Source organism: Phyllobates terribilis, unplaced genomic scaffold (genome assembly GCF_046119375.1).
Source record: "Phyllobates terribilis strain yellow unplaced genomic scaffold, ASM4611937v1 Scaffold_4__5_contigs__length_816908805, whole genome shotgun sequence".
NCBI lineage: Eukaryota > Metazoa > Chordata > Amphibia > Anura > Dendrobatidae > Phyllobates > Phyllobates terribilis.
The window spans coordinates 666,541,137-666,553,456 of record NW_027362764.1 but is presented as its reverse complement, the minus strand read 5'-3'; the positions used below and the strand labels follow the sequence as shown (position 1 = coordinate 666,553,456).

At 46.2% G+C, this 12,320-nt stretch overlaps 1 protein-coding gene across 1 annotated transcript in view; it reads left to right on the top strand.

Annotated features, from left to right (window-relative positions):
- LOC141264483 (aquaporin-4-like) overlaps positions 1-12,320 on the top strand; it is a 38,627-nt gene that overhangs the window by 21,504 nt on the left and 4,803 nt on the right. The window lies entirely within an intron of this gene.

Genomic DNA, 12,320 nt, shown 5'->3' with positions numbered 1-12,320 from the left:
TGCCAGGCCAGTATCAGCAGGGGTGGCAAAATGACCAGCCTGACCACCACCAGCGTGATCAGGCACATGGCAGCAAAGCACCCGATTATGTGGGCCGAACCCCAGGATCCAGGAACAGTGTCTGCGGGTGGCACCATTGCTTCTTCCGCTGTTGTGCATGCAAGCCAATCCCCTGTCCATGGTGCATGCGAAGATGCCTCCTGCCCTGCACCTGTTGTTGCACACTCTCAAGTAGCAGCATCAGGAAGCACATCCATGTCCTTGTCCCAGCGCAGAGTTCAGTTGTCCATACCCCAGTCTTTGGAACGCAAGCGCCCCACAGGCTACACTACTAAATTCTCACACTTCACGACTGCTTGCGCTCGAAATGTTGCCTTTTAGGCTCGTGGAGACGGAAGCATTCTGCAACCTGATGGCGGCGGCCGTCCCTCAGTACTCGGTCCCCAGCCGTCACTATTTCTCCCGGTGTGCCGTCCCCGCATTACACAAGCACGTGTCCCAAAACATTAGCCGCGTCCTCAACAACACAGTTACCGGGAAAGTCCACCTAACCACGGACACTTGAACAAGTGCTTGTGGGCAGGGACGATACATCTCGCTGTGACACACTGGGTTAACATAGTGGAAGCCGGGACCCAGTCGGACCTTGGGACGGAACACGTCCTCCCGATGCCAAGGATTGCGGGCCCTAGGTCAATAAGGGTTGCCCCTACGGTCTTCAGCCTCCATCTCCGAAATGACCACATCAGTCACAAGCTGAAAGCACTGCAGCACTGCCTTGGCCAAGCGGCAACAGGCTGTGCTGAAGCTAATATGCTTAGGTGACAAACCGCACAGTGCTGAAGAGTTGTGGACAGCTCTGAAAGAGCAGGCACATCTGTGGCTCACACCGCTGAACCTACAGCCAGGCATGGTCGTGTGTGACAATGGCCGGAACCTGGTGGCGGCTCTGAAGCTCACACACGTACCATGCGTGGCCCATGTGCTTAATCTCGTGGTTCAGCGGTTTCTCAAAACCTACCCGGAGCTGCCGGATCTGCTTGTTAAAGTACGCTGCCTGTGTGCCCATTTTAGAAAGTCACCTACAGCTTCTGCCGCCCTTGCCGTGTTTCAGCGGTGTTTGCAGCTTCCGGCTCACAGACTGGTGTGTGGTGTCCCCACGCGTTGGAGCTCTACACTGCAGATGTTGGGAATGATTTCTGAGCAGAAGAGGGCAGTTGTTGAGTACCAGCATCAACAAGGCCATCGCTATTCAGTTCAGACTCCACGCATAAGACCTCAGGAGTAGACATGGATGTCAGACATATGTACCATCCTCCAAAACTTTGAGGACTCCACCAAGATGGTGAGCGGCGATGTCGCCATAATTAGCAGCACCATCCCGCTTCTCTGTGTTCTGAAACACTCTCTGCTCAAAGAGGATGCATTGCAGGTGGAGCACAATGAGATGGAGCAAGGAACCATACAGGGTGATTACACACAGCCCAGCCTCATCTCATCCCAATGTGAATTGGGTGACAATGAGGAAGAGGAAGAGGAGGAGGAGGAAGAACAGGAGCTAGTTTCATGCGCTATAGACGGTACTACCTGCACAGCTGTCATGCCATCTGTTCAGCGTGGATGGCCAGAGGACAGAGAGGAGGAGGAGGAGGAGGAGAGCATGGTCAGTCATCCTCTTGGTGAGGACACGGAAGTCTTGCCTGTTAGTAGTCTGGCACGCATGGCAGAGTTCATGTTACGCTGCCTTTCCCATGACCCTCGTGTTCTCAAAATTTTGGGTGACAGTCATTACTGGTTGGTGACACTTCTAGACCCACACTACAAGGAGAACTTTATAGCTCTTATTCCTGAGGCAGACAGGTCTACAAAAATGGGGCAGTACCAGAAAGCCCTTGTTGCGGAACTATTAAATAAATTCCCATCTGAAAATGCTGGCGGCAGAGGGCACACTTCGTTGGACAACCAAGGAGTACAGGCGAGAGAGACGCAACTTAAATCTAGCAGAGGCAGGGGAACACTGTCAAAGTTCTGGGAGAATTTTCTCAGCCCCTCCCATCGCACAAGCCCTGAGACGTGGGGTACTCTCACAAGGAGTGCAAAGTTTGGGAAGATGCTGAGGGAGTACCTTGCCGACCGTACCAACATCCTCCGTGATTCCGCTGTGCCTTATAATTATTGGGTATCCAAGCTGGATACGTGGAATGAACTGGCTCTCTATGCCTTGGAGGTCCTGGCCTGCCCTGCCGCCAGCGTTTTATCAGAGCGGGTTTTGAGTGCCGCTGGTGGACTTATAACTGATAAGCGCATCCGCCTGTCAATTGAAAATGCTGACAGGCTGACTCTTATAAAAATCAACAAGGGCTGGATTGGGCCAGACTTCTCAACACCACCGAATGATAGCAGCGTAACATAAACTCAAATCCAGTGTCTTTTCTTGGGAGGTGTATTCCCATGCACCTTTTCACACCCAGACATGGGTATACACTTCCTGATTTTGGCTATTTGCTCTTGTCCTCCTTCTTCTCCTCATCCTCCACCACCATATCACCAGGGTGACTGTGGTCCGTGATGCAACACCACATAATTTTTTTAAAGGGTGTTTATGATGCCCGTAAAGAAAATTTTTTATACAGTATGTTCATGTATACCCCCCAGAGGTAAATGTTTGTCAGCCCATACACTTAGTATAGGAGGCCCGCTTCTTTCTAATGGGAACATTTTTTTATGAGGCCCTCCTCCACGTCTCTTCCAAGGGGCATTGGAGTGCCTCCAAATTTTTGACAACCCTTGCATTCCCTGCATAGGCCAGCGCTATCGGAGACCCACTTCCTAATAATGGGAATATTGTTTTCAGGAGGCACTCTGACCTCCATGTCTCTTCCAAGGGCCATTGAAGTGCCTACAAATTTTGGGCAACCCTTGCATTCACTGCATAGGTCAACACTATGGGAGACCCACTTCCTAATAATGGGAATATTTTTTCATGAGGCCCTCTACGTCTCTTCCAAGGGGCATTGGAGTGCCTCCAAATTTTTGGCAGCCCTTGCATTCACTGCATAGGCAAACACAATGGAAGACCCACTTCCTAATAATGGGAACATTGTTTTGAGGAGGCCCTCTGACCTCCACGTCTCTTCCAAGGGGCATTGGAGTGCCTCCAAATTTTTGACAACCCTTGCATTCACTGCATAGGCCAGCACTATCGGAGACCCACTTTCTAATAATGGGAAGATTGTTTTGAGGAGGCCCTCTGACCTCCATGTCTCTTCCAAGGGATATTGAAGTGCCTACAAATTTTTGGCAACCCTTGCATTCACTGCATAGGTCAACACTATGGGAGACCCACTTCCTAATAATGGGAATATTTTTTCATGAGGCCCTCTACGTCTCTTCCAAGGGGCATTGGAGTGCCTCCCAATTTTTGGCAGCCCTTGCATTCACTGCATAGGCAAACACAATGGGAGACCCACTTCCTAATAATGGGAACATTGTTTTGAGGAGGCCCTCTGACCTCCTCGTCTCTACCTAGGGGAATTGGAGTGCCTCCAAATTTTTGGCAACCCTTGCATTCACTGCATAGGCCAGCACTATGGGAGACCCACTTCCTAATAATGGAAACATTGCTTTTGAGGAGGCCCTCTGACCTCCATGTCTCTTCCAAGGGGCATTGAAGTGCCTCCAAATTTTTGGCAACCCTTGCATTCACTGCATAGGTCAACACTATGGGAGACCCACTTCCTAATAATGAGAGCATTTTTTCATGAGGCCCTCTACGTCTCTTCCAAAGGGCATTGGAGTGCCTCCAAATTTTTGGCAACCCTTGCATTCACTGCATAGGCCAGCACTATGGGAGACCCACTTCCTAATAATGGGAACATTGTTTTGAGGAGGCCCTCTGACCTCCATGTCTCTTCCAAGGGGCATTGAAGTGCCTCCAAAATTTTTGGCAACCCTTGCATTCACTGCATAGGTCAACACTAAGGGAGACCCACTTCCTAATAATGGGAACATTTTTTCATGAGGCCCTCTACGCTTCCAAAGGGCATTGGAGTGCCTCCAAATTTTTGGCAACCCTTGCATTCACTGCATAGGCCAGCACTATCGGAGACCCACTTCCTAATAATGGGAACATTGTTTTGAGGAGGCCTTCTTACCTCCATGTCTCTTCCAAGGGGCATTGAAGTGCCTCCAAATTTTTGGCAACCCTTGCATTCACTGCATAGGCCAGGACTATCGGAGACCCACTTCCTAATAATGAGAACATTGTTTTGAGGAGGCCCTCTGACCTCCATGTCTCTTCCAAGGGACATTGAAGTGGCTAGAAATTTTTGGCAACCCTAGCATTCACTGCATAGGTCAACACTATGGGAGACCCACTTCCTAATAATGGGAATATTTTTTCATGAGGCCCTCTACGTCTCTTCCAAAGGGCATTGGAGTGCCTCCAAATTTTTGGCAACCCTTGCATTCACTGCATAGGCCAGCACTATCGGAGACCCACTTCCTAATAATGGGAACATTGTTTTGAGGAGGCCTTCTTACCTCCATGTCTCTTCCAAGGGGCATTGAAGTGCCTCCAAATTTTTGGCAACCATTGCATTCACTGCATAGGTCAACACTATGGGAGACCCACTTCCTAATAATGGGAACACTATTTTCAGGAGGCCCTCCTCTAAGTCTCTTCAAAGGGGTATTGGGGTGTATCCAAATTTTCGGCAGCCCTGGCACTCACTGCATACGCAATAACAGTATAGGAGACCCACTCTTTAGTAATGGGAACAATAAAACATAGCCGGCTGATGGCTCTCTAAGAATAGTGAGGGCCGACTGCTGGTCCTTTAAGAATAGTAAAGGCCGCCTGATGGCCCTATAAAAATAGGCTTTGTGACTTTTAAGAGTCCCTCCTTCATAAATGACACAGAATGTGTCTGATGATATCTCACACACCACATGGCCAGATAAGGTTGTAAAATGTTAAAATGACATTTCCTGGTGAATGCATTTGTCATGGTTGAAAGCAATGAAAAAGTGAAAAAACGCATCAAAAACGCTACGTGTGAACAAAGCCCAAGGTGTGGAGGAGCATTTTTGTTTTTGGTTATTTATTTTGCTTTATATACAAATCATTACCCTGGAAAGGATGTTCCTTAACATATTTCCCAGGAAAATCCATTTTGGTTTCATTTTGGTATGTTTTATTGTGAGTCCGTAAAAGTTGCGTAATACCTCTGACAACGTTGTTAGCAGAAGTGACCTGGGAGTCAGAAATGCTTCCAGGGTGTTCCCATGCAGTCCCCATGTCATTTTAGCACTGTTCCCATTGATTTGGGCAATTTTTAGGCACCTCAGACTGCCGGGGGGAGCCGCCTGAAAAATGCTCGAGTTTCCCATAGACTTAAATTGGGCTCGTTGCTCGGGTCGAGCACCCGAGTATTCCAATGTGCTCGACCCGAGCATCGAGCACCCGAGCATTTTAGTGCTCGTTCATCACTAATGACAACCAAAAACATCCAAATGACCCTGATCAAAAGTTCACATACCCCAGTTCTTAATACCGTGTATTGCCCCCTCTAACATCAATGACAGTCTTTTGTGGTAGTTGTGGATGAGGTTCTTTAATTTCTCAGATGGTAAAGCTGCCCATTCTTCTTGGCAAAAAGCCTCCAGTTTCTGTAAATTCCAGGGCTATCTAGCATGAACTGCGCTCTTGAGATCTCCCCAGAGTGGCTCAATGATACTGAGGTCAGGAGACTGAGATGGCCACTCCAGAACCTTCACTTTGTTCTGCTGTAGCCCATGACAGATCGACTTGGCCTTGTGTTTTGGATCGTCGTCATGTTGGAACTTCCAAGTACGTCCAATGCGCAGCTTTCGGGCTGATGAGTGCAAATTTGCCTCCAGTATTTGCTGATAACGTGCTGCATTCATCTTTCCTTCTTTTACCAAGTTTCCTGTGCCTTTGTAGCTCACACATCCCCTAAACATCAGCGATCCACCTCCGTGCTTTACTGTAGGAATGGTGTTCCTTTCATCATAGGCCTTGTTGACCTCTCTCCAAATGTAACATTTATGGTTGTGGTCAAAAAGTTCAATTTTGGTCTCATCACTCCAAATTACCTTGTTCCAGAAGTTTTGAGGCTTGTGTCTGTGCTGTTTGGCGTATTGTAGGTGAGATACTGTGTGGCATTAGCGCAGTAATGGCTTTCTTCTGGCGACTCGACCATGCAGCCCATTTTTCTTCAAGTGCCTCCTTATTGTGCATCTTGAAACATCCACACCGATAGTTTTCAGAGAGTCCTGAATTTCAGCTGATGTTATTTGTGAGTATTTCTTTGCATCCCGAACAATTTTCCTGGCAGTTGTGGCTGAAATTTTTTTCGGTCTACCTAATCGTAGTTTGATTTTTACAGAGCCCCTGATTTTCCATTTGTTAATCACAGTTTGAACGCTGTTGACTGGCATTATCAATTGCTTGGATATTTTTTTGTATCCCTTTCCTGTGTTATACAGTTCAACTACATTTTCCCATAGATCCGTTGACAATTCTTTTGCTTTCCCCATGACTAACAATCCAGAAAGGTCAGTGGCTGGATGAAAGATGCAAGAGTCTATCTGGATCCCAGAAACTCACTCAGCTTTTATGCACACAACTTGAGTACAAGCAAACAGGTCACAGGTGAGGATGTTACCTTTAGTAGCCATTCAAACTCATTTGTGTCAAATTCTGTGTATGTTATCAGGCCAAAATCACCAGGGTATGGGATCTTTTGATCAGGGTTATTTGGATGTTTTTGGTTGTCATTAAGATTTAAAAAGAGAAAACACAGTAGTTTGACAATAAATGGCTTCACCCAACCAATAACCATGAGTGGAGAAAAAGGTTTTTTGTTATCATTCATATTCTCTGAAACAAGGCCAATAAAGGAAAAATTCTGCCAGGGTATGTAAACTTTTGAGCACAACTGGTTGTGTATATATATATATTGTAATGCAGCGCCTTGCTGCATTGCTAAAATGTCCAGGGGGTGTGTTCTGGCTGACCATGTACCTCCCCTCAGGTGACTGATCACGTGACTGTGACATCATCACAGGTCCTGTGTGCACAGACTGATATATAAACCCTGGTAGTTTTGAAACAGGTGTGAAAGGCATGAGGTCTGATCCCTGTGTGTGGGACACCATTAGCCTGGAGAGGCTGGAAGAGAGAGGCCTGGAGAGGCTGGAAGAGAGAGGCCTGGAGAGGCCTGGTGAGGCAAGAGGCTAGATCCCTGTGTTTGGGATGCAGTAGCCCTGGAAGGCACGTGGCTTGGAGACCACGGCTGGGGAGCCTTAAAGCCACAGCTGTGGCAGAACAGAGCTGAGAGAAGCAGCTAAGACCCGGCAAAGGTAAAAATGGTTCTTTATATGGACATTGATGTTGTACCTTGCTGAAGTCTGTATCTAAAGCCAAGAGGGCATATCTGTCACTGGAAAGGCTCTAGGACATTACATGTGTAACATGCCTGCGAGCCACTGATATGGACTATGTTATAAGCAGTTTATGACGTGTAATAAACTGCTGGACTTTAGTTTACTGGAAAACGTGGCTTGTGTGCTTTAATTGACCCATTGAAGTGAGTACCCCCCCACATGATCAATACCGCTACCTTACAATATATATATATATACACTGCTCAAAAAAATAAAGGGAACACTTAAACAACACAGTGTAATTCCAAGTCAATAACACTGCTGTGAAATCTACCTGTCCAGTTATGAAGCAACAATGATTGTGAATCAATTTCTCCTGCTGTTGTGTAAATGGATCAGACAACTGGTAGAAATGATCAGCAATTAGCAAGATACCCCCTATAAAGGAGTGGTTCTGCAGGTGGTAACCACAGACCATTTCTCTGTTCTCATCCTTTTTGGCTGTTGTTTTGGTCATTTTTTCATTTTGCCGTTGCTCTCACCCCTAGAGGTACAGTAGCATGAGGCGGTGTCTACTGTACTACCCACAAGTAGTGCAGTTCACCCAGAATGGCACATCAGTGCGAGCTGTGGCAAGAAGGGTAGCTGTGTCTGTCAGCACAGTGTCCAGAGCAGGGAGCAGATACCAGGAGATGTGGAGGGAGCCATAGGAGGGCAACAACCCGGCAGCAGTAACGTTACCTCCTCCTTTGTGCAAGGAGGAGCACTGCCAGAGCCCTGCAAAATGACCTCCAGCAGGCCACAAATGTGCATGTGTCTGCACAAACGGTTAGAAACCGACTCCATGAGGGTGGTATGAGGGCCCGACGTCCACAGATGAGGGTTGTGCTCATAGCCCAACACTTTGCAGGATGCTTGGCATTTGCCACAGAACACCAGGATTGGCAAAGTCGCAACTGGCGCCCTGTGCTCTTCACAGATGAAAGCAGGTTCACACTGAGCACATGTGACAGACGTGACAGAATATGGAGACGCCGTGGAGAGCGATCTGCTGCCTGCAACATCCTTCAGCATGACCGATTTGGCAGGGGTCAGTAATGGTGTGGGGTGGCATTCCTTTGGAGGGCAGCACAGCACTCCATGTGCTCGCCAGAGGTGGCCTGACTGCCATTAGGTACCGAGATGAGCTCCTCAGACCCCTTGTGAGACCATATGCTGGTGCAGTTGGCCCTGGGTTCCTCCTAATGCAGGACAATGCCAGACCTCATGTGGCTGGAGTGTGTCAGCAGTTCCAAGATGAAGACATTGAATCTATGGACTGGCCACTCGTTCCCCAGACCTGAATCCGATTGAGCACATCTGGGACATCATGTCTCGCTACATCCACCAACGTCACGTTGCACCACAGACTGTCCAGGAGTTGGCGGATACTTTAGTTCAGATCTGGGAGGAGATCCCACAGGAGACCATCCGCAACCTCATCAGGAGCATGCCCAGGCATTGTAGGGAAGTCATACAGCCACGTGGAGGCCACACACAATACTGAGTCTCATTTTGACTTGTTTTAAGGACATTACTTCAAAGTTGGATCAGCCTGTAGTGTGTTTTTCCACTTTAATTTTGGGGGTGACTCCAAATCCAGGCCTCCATTGGTTAATAAATATGATTTCCATTGATGATTTTTGTGTGATTTTGTTGTCAGCACATTCAACTTTGTACAGAACACAGTATTCATTGAGAATATTTCATTCATTCAGATCTAGGATGTGTTATTTGAGTGTTCCCTTTATTTTTTGAGCAGTGTATATATATATATATATATATATATATATATATACAGTGGTGGCCAAAAGTGTTGGCACCCCTGCAATTCTGTCAGATAATACTCAGTTTCTTCCTGAAAATGATTTCAATCACAAATTCTTTGGCATTATTATCTTCATTTAATTTGTCTTCAATGAAAAAAAACAAAAAGAATTGTCCTAAAGCCAAATTGGATATAATTCCACACCAAACCTAAAAAAGGGGGTGGACAAAAGTATTGGCACTGTTTGAAAAATCATGTGATGCTTCTCTAATTCGTGTAATTAACAGCACCTGTAACTTACCCGTGGCACCTAACAAGTGTTGGCAATAATTAAATCACACTTGCAGCCAGTTAACATGGATTAAAGTTGACTCAACCTCTGTCCTGTGTCCTTCTGTGTACCACATTGAGCATGGAGAAAAGAAAGAAGACCAAAGAACTGTCTGAGGACTTGAGAAACCAAATTGTGAGGAAGCATGAGCAATCTCAAGGCTACAAGTCCATCTCCAAAGACCTGAATGTTCCTGTGTCTTCCGTGCGCAGTGCCATCAAGAAGTTTAAAGCCCATGGCACTGTGGATAACCTCCCTAGATGTGGACGGAAAAGAAAAATTGACGAGAGATTTCAACGCAAGATTGTGCGGATGGTGGATAAAGAACCTCGACTAACATCCAAACAAGTTCAAGCTGCCCTGCAGTCCAAGGGTACAACAGTGTCAACCCGTACTATCCGTCGGCATCTGAATGAAAAGGGACTGTATGGTAGGATACCCAGGAAGACCCCACTTCTTACCCCGAGACATAAAAAAGCCAGGCTGGAGTTTGCCAAAACTTACCTGAGAAAGCCTAAAATGTTTTGGAAGAATGTTCTCTGGTCAGATGAGACAAAAGTAGAGCTTTTTGGGAAAAAGCATCAATATAGAGTGTACAGGAAAAAAAAGAGGCATTCAAAGAAAAGAACACGGTCCCTACAGTCAAACATGGCGGAGGTTCCCTGATGTTTTGGGGTTGCTTTGCTGCCTCTGGCACTGGACTGCTTGACAGTGTGCATGGCATTATGAATTCTGAAGACTACCAACAAATTTTGCAGCATAATGTAGGGCCCAGTGTGAGAAAGCTGGGTCTCCCTCAGAGGTCATGGGTCTTCCAGCAGGACAACGACCCAAAACACACTTCCAAAAGCACTATAAAATGGTTTGAGAGAAAGCACTGGAGACTTCTAAGGTGGCCAGCAATGAGTCCAGACCTGAATCCCATAGAACACCAGTGGAGAGATCTCAAAATGGCAGTTTGGAGAAGGCACCCTTCAAATATCAGGGACCTGGAGCAGTTTGCCAAAGAAGAATGGTCTACAATTCCAGCAGAGCATTGTAAGAAACTCATTGATGGTTACCGGAAGCGGTTGTTCGCAGTTATTTTGGCTAAAGGTTGTGCAACCAAGTATTAAGCTGAGGGTGCCAATACTTTTGTCTGGCCCATTTTTGGAGTTTTATGTGAAATGATCAATGATTTGATTTTTGCTTCATTCTCTTTTGTGTTTTTTCCTTGCAAGCAAATTAAATGAAGAGAATAATACCAAAGAATTTGTGATTGCAATCATTTTCAGGAAGAAACTGAGTTTTATCTGACAGAATTGCAGGGGTGCCAATACTTTTGGCCACCGCTGTGTATATATATATATATCTATAGATATATTTAATTTTTTACTTTTTTAACAATGGAACTCTATAGGTGACATACAAAGGTGTCCTTCTTTATCTTTCTCTTGATTATCCCAAAATGTGTGAAGCAAGATTTTCAGCTCTTAAATAAACACCTGATTTTGCCATACTCTTTCATGAGAAGTGTATACTCTATGTCCCCATTTCATTAATACTGGCATTTCATATGCCAGTCTTAATTAAGCATGCAGTAATATAATACACTGAATTCATTAAGAGGTGCACCCCACTTAATGAGATTGGCAAATGTTCTGAGTGCACCTCGCGAGAAATGTTACTCCAGTTATGCACGGGAGTAACACATCTGGCATAATATACAGTGGGGAAAATAAGTATTTGATACACTGCTAATTTTGCAATTTTTCCCACATACAAAGAATGGAGAGGTCTGTAATATTTATCGTAGGTACACTTCAACTGTGAGAGACAGAATTTTATTGCATGAAATAAGTATTTGATCACCAAACAACCAGCTAGAATTCTGGCTCTCATAGACCTGTTAGTTTTTCTTTAAGAAGCCCTCCTACGCTGCACTCATTACCTGTATTAATTGCACCTGTTTGGACTCGTTACCTGTATAAAAGACGCTTGTCCACACACTCAATCAATCACACTCCACCCTCTCCACCATGGCCAAGACCCTTTCTACTGAGGCACTGCCTGTGTGGTATCTATCCAACTGCTGATGGTTCTTTTGTGTTTTCTTTCTTTTCTTTGGTTTACTTCTATTCAGGTGCTTCTCACTTCCCTATTTGGTTCTGTCCTCCTCCGCTCACGGGTCCCATAGCACGGCGGGGTGCCCGACGGCGAGTGGGCCCCTTCGCCTGCTCAGGGCCCCGGCACTTGCCCGGGTGCGCCGGGTGCTGATGCCGGCCCTGACTATGTGAACTTGTTCATAGGCCTGTGCCTCATCCTCTAATTTCTGTGTATTTCTTTCTATAGTTATTATTGCTTTGGCATTGAACATTGTCTATAGTGAGGATGCAGTTAAGGACATTCAGGGTCAGTCAACGCTGAGTGGGGGTGCCATTTCATAGACTTATGGTGTCAACTTCCGTGGTCAGGAAGGGAAAAATCAGGGTTAGATCAAGGACTTTCCTAGTCTGAACAGGGACCCATTGAGTGTAGGTGTTTCGTCTCTCCTAGTTTGTATGTCATCCATGTGAGTGTGTAGGCTCGGTCATAACAATACGCCACGACTTTTGAATAATTTAGGGGGCGGGGGTTGCAATGCTCTGTCCCGCCATGGGTCCTCTTCATCTCCATCCACTTCGGAGTGGTGTGGTGTAAAAGCACCAAATGTTGCAATTTTTAGAGCAGCTTTGAATTGTGAAAAAAAATTGCAACTTTTCAAAGTGTTTTTCTGTTAGAATTCTGGCGTGA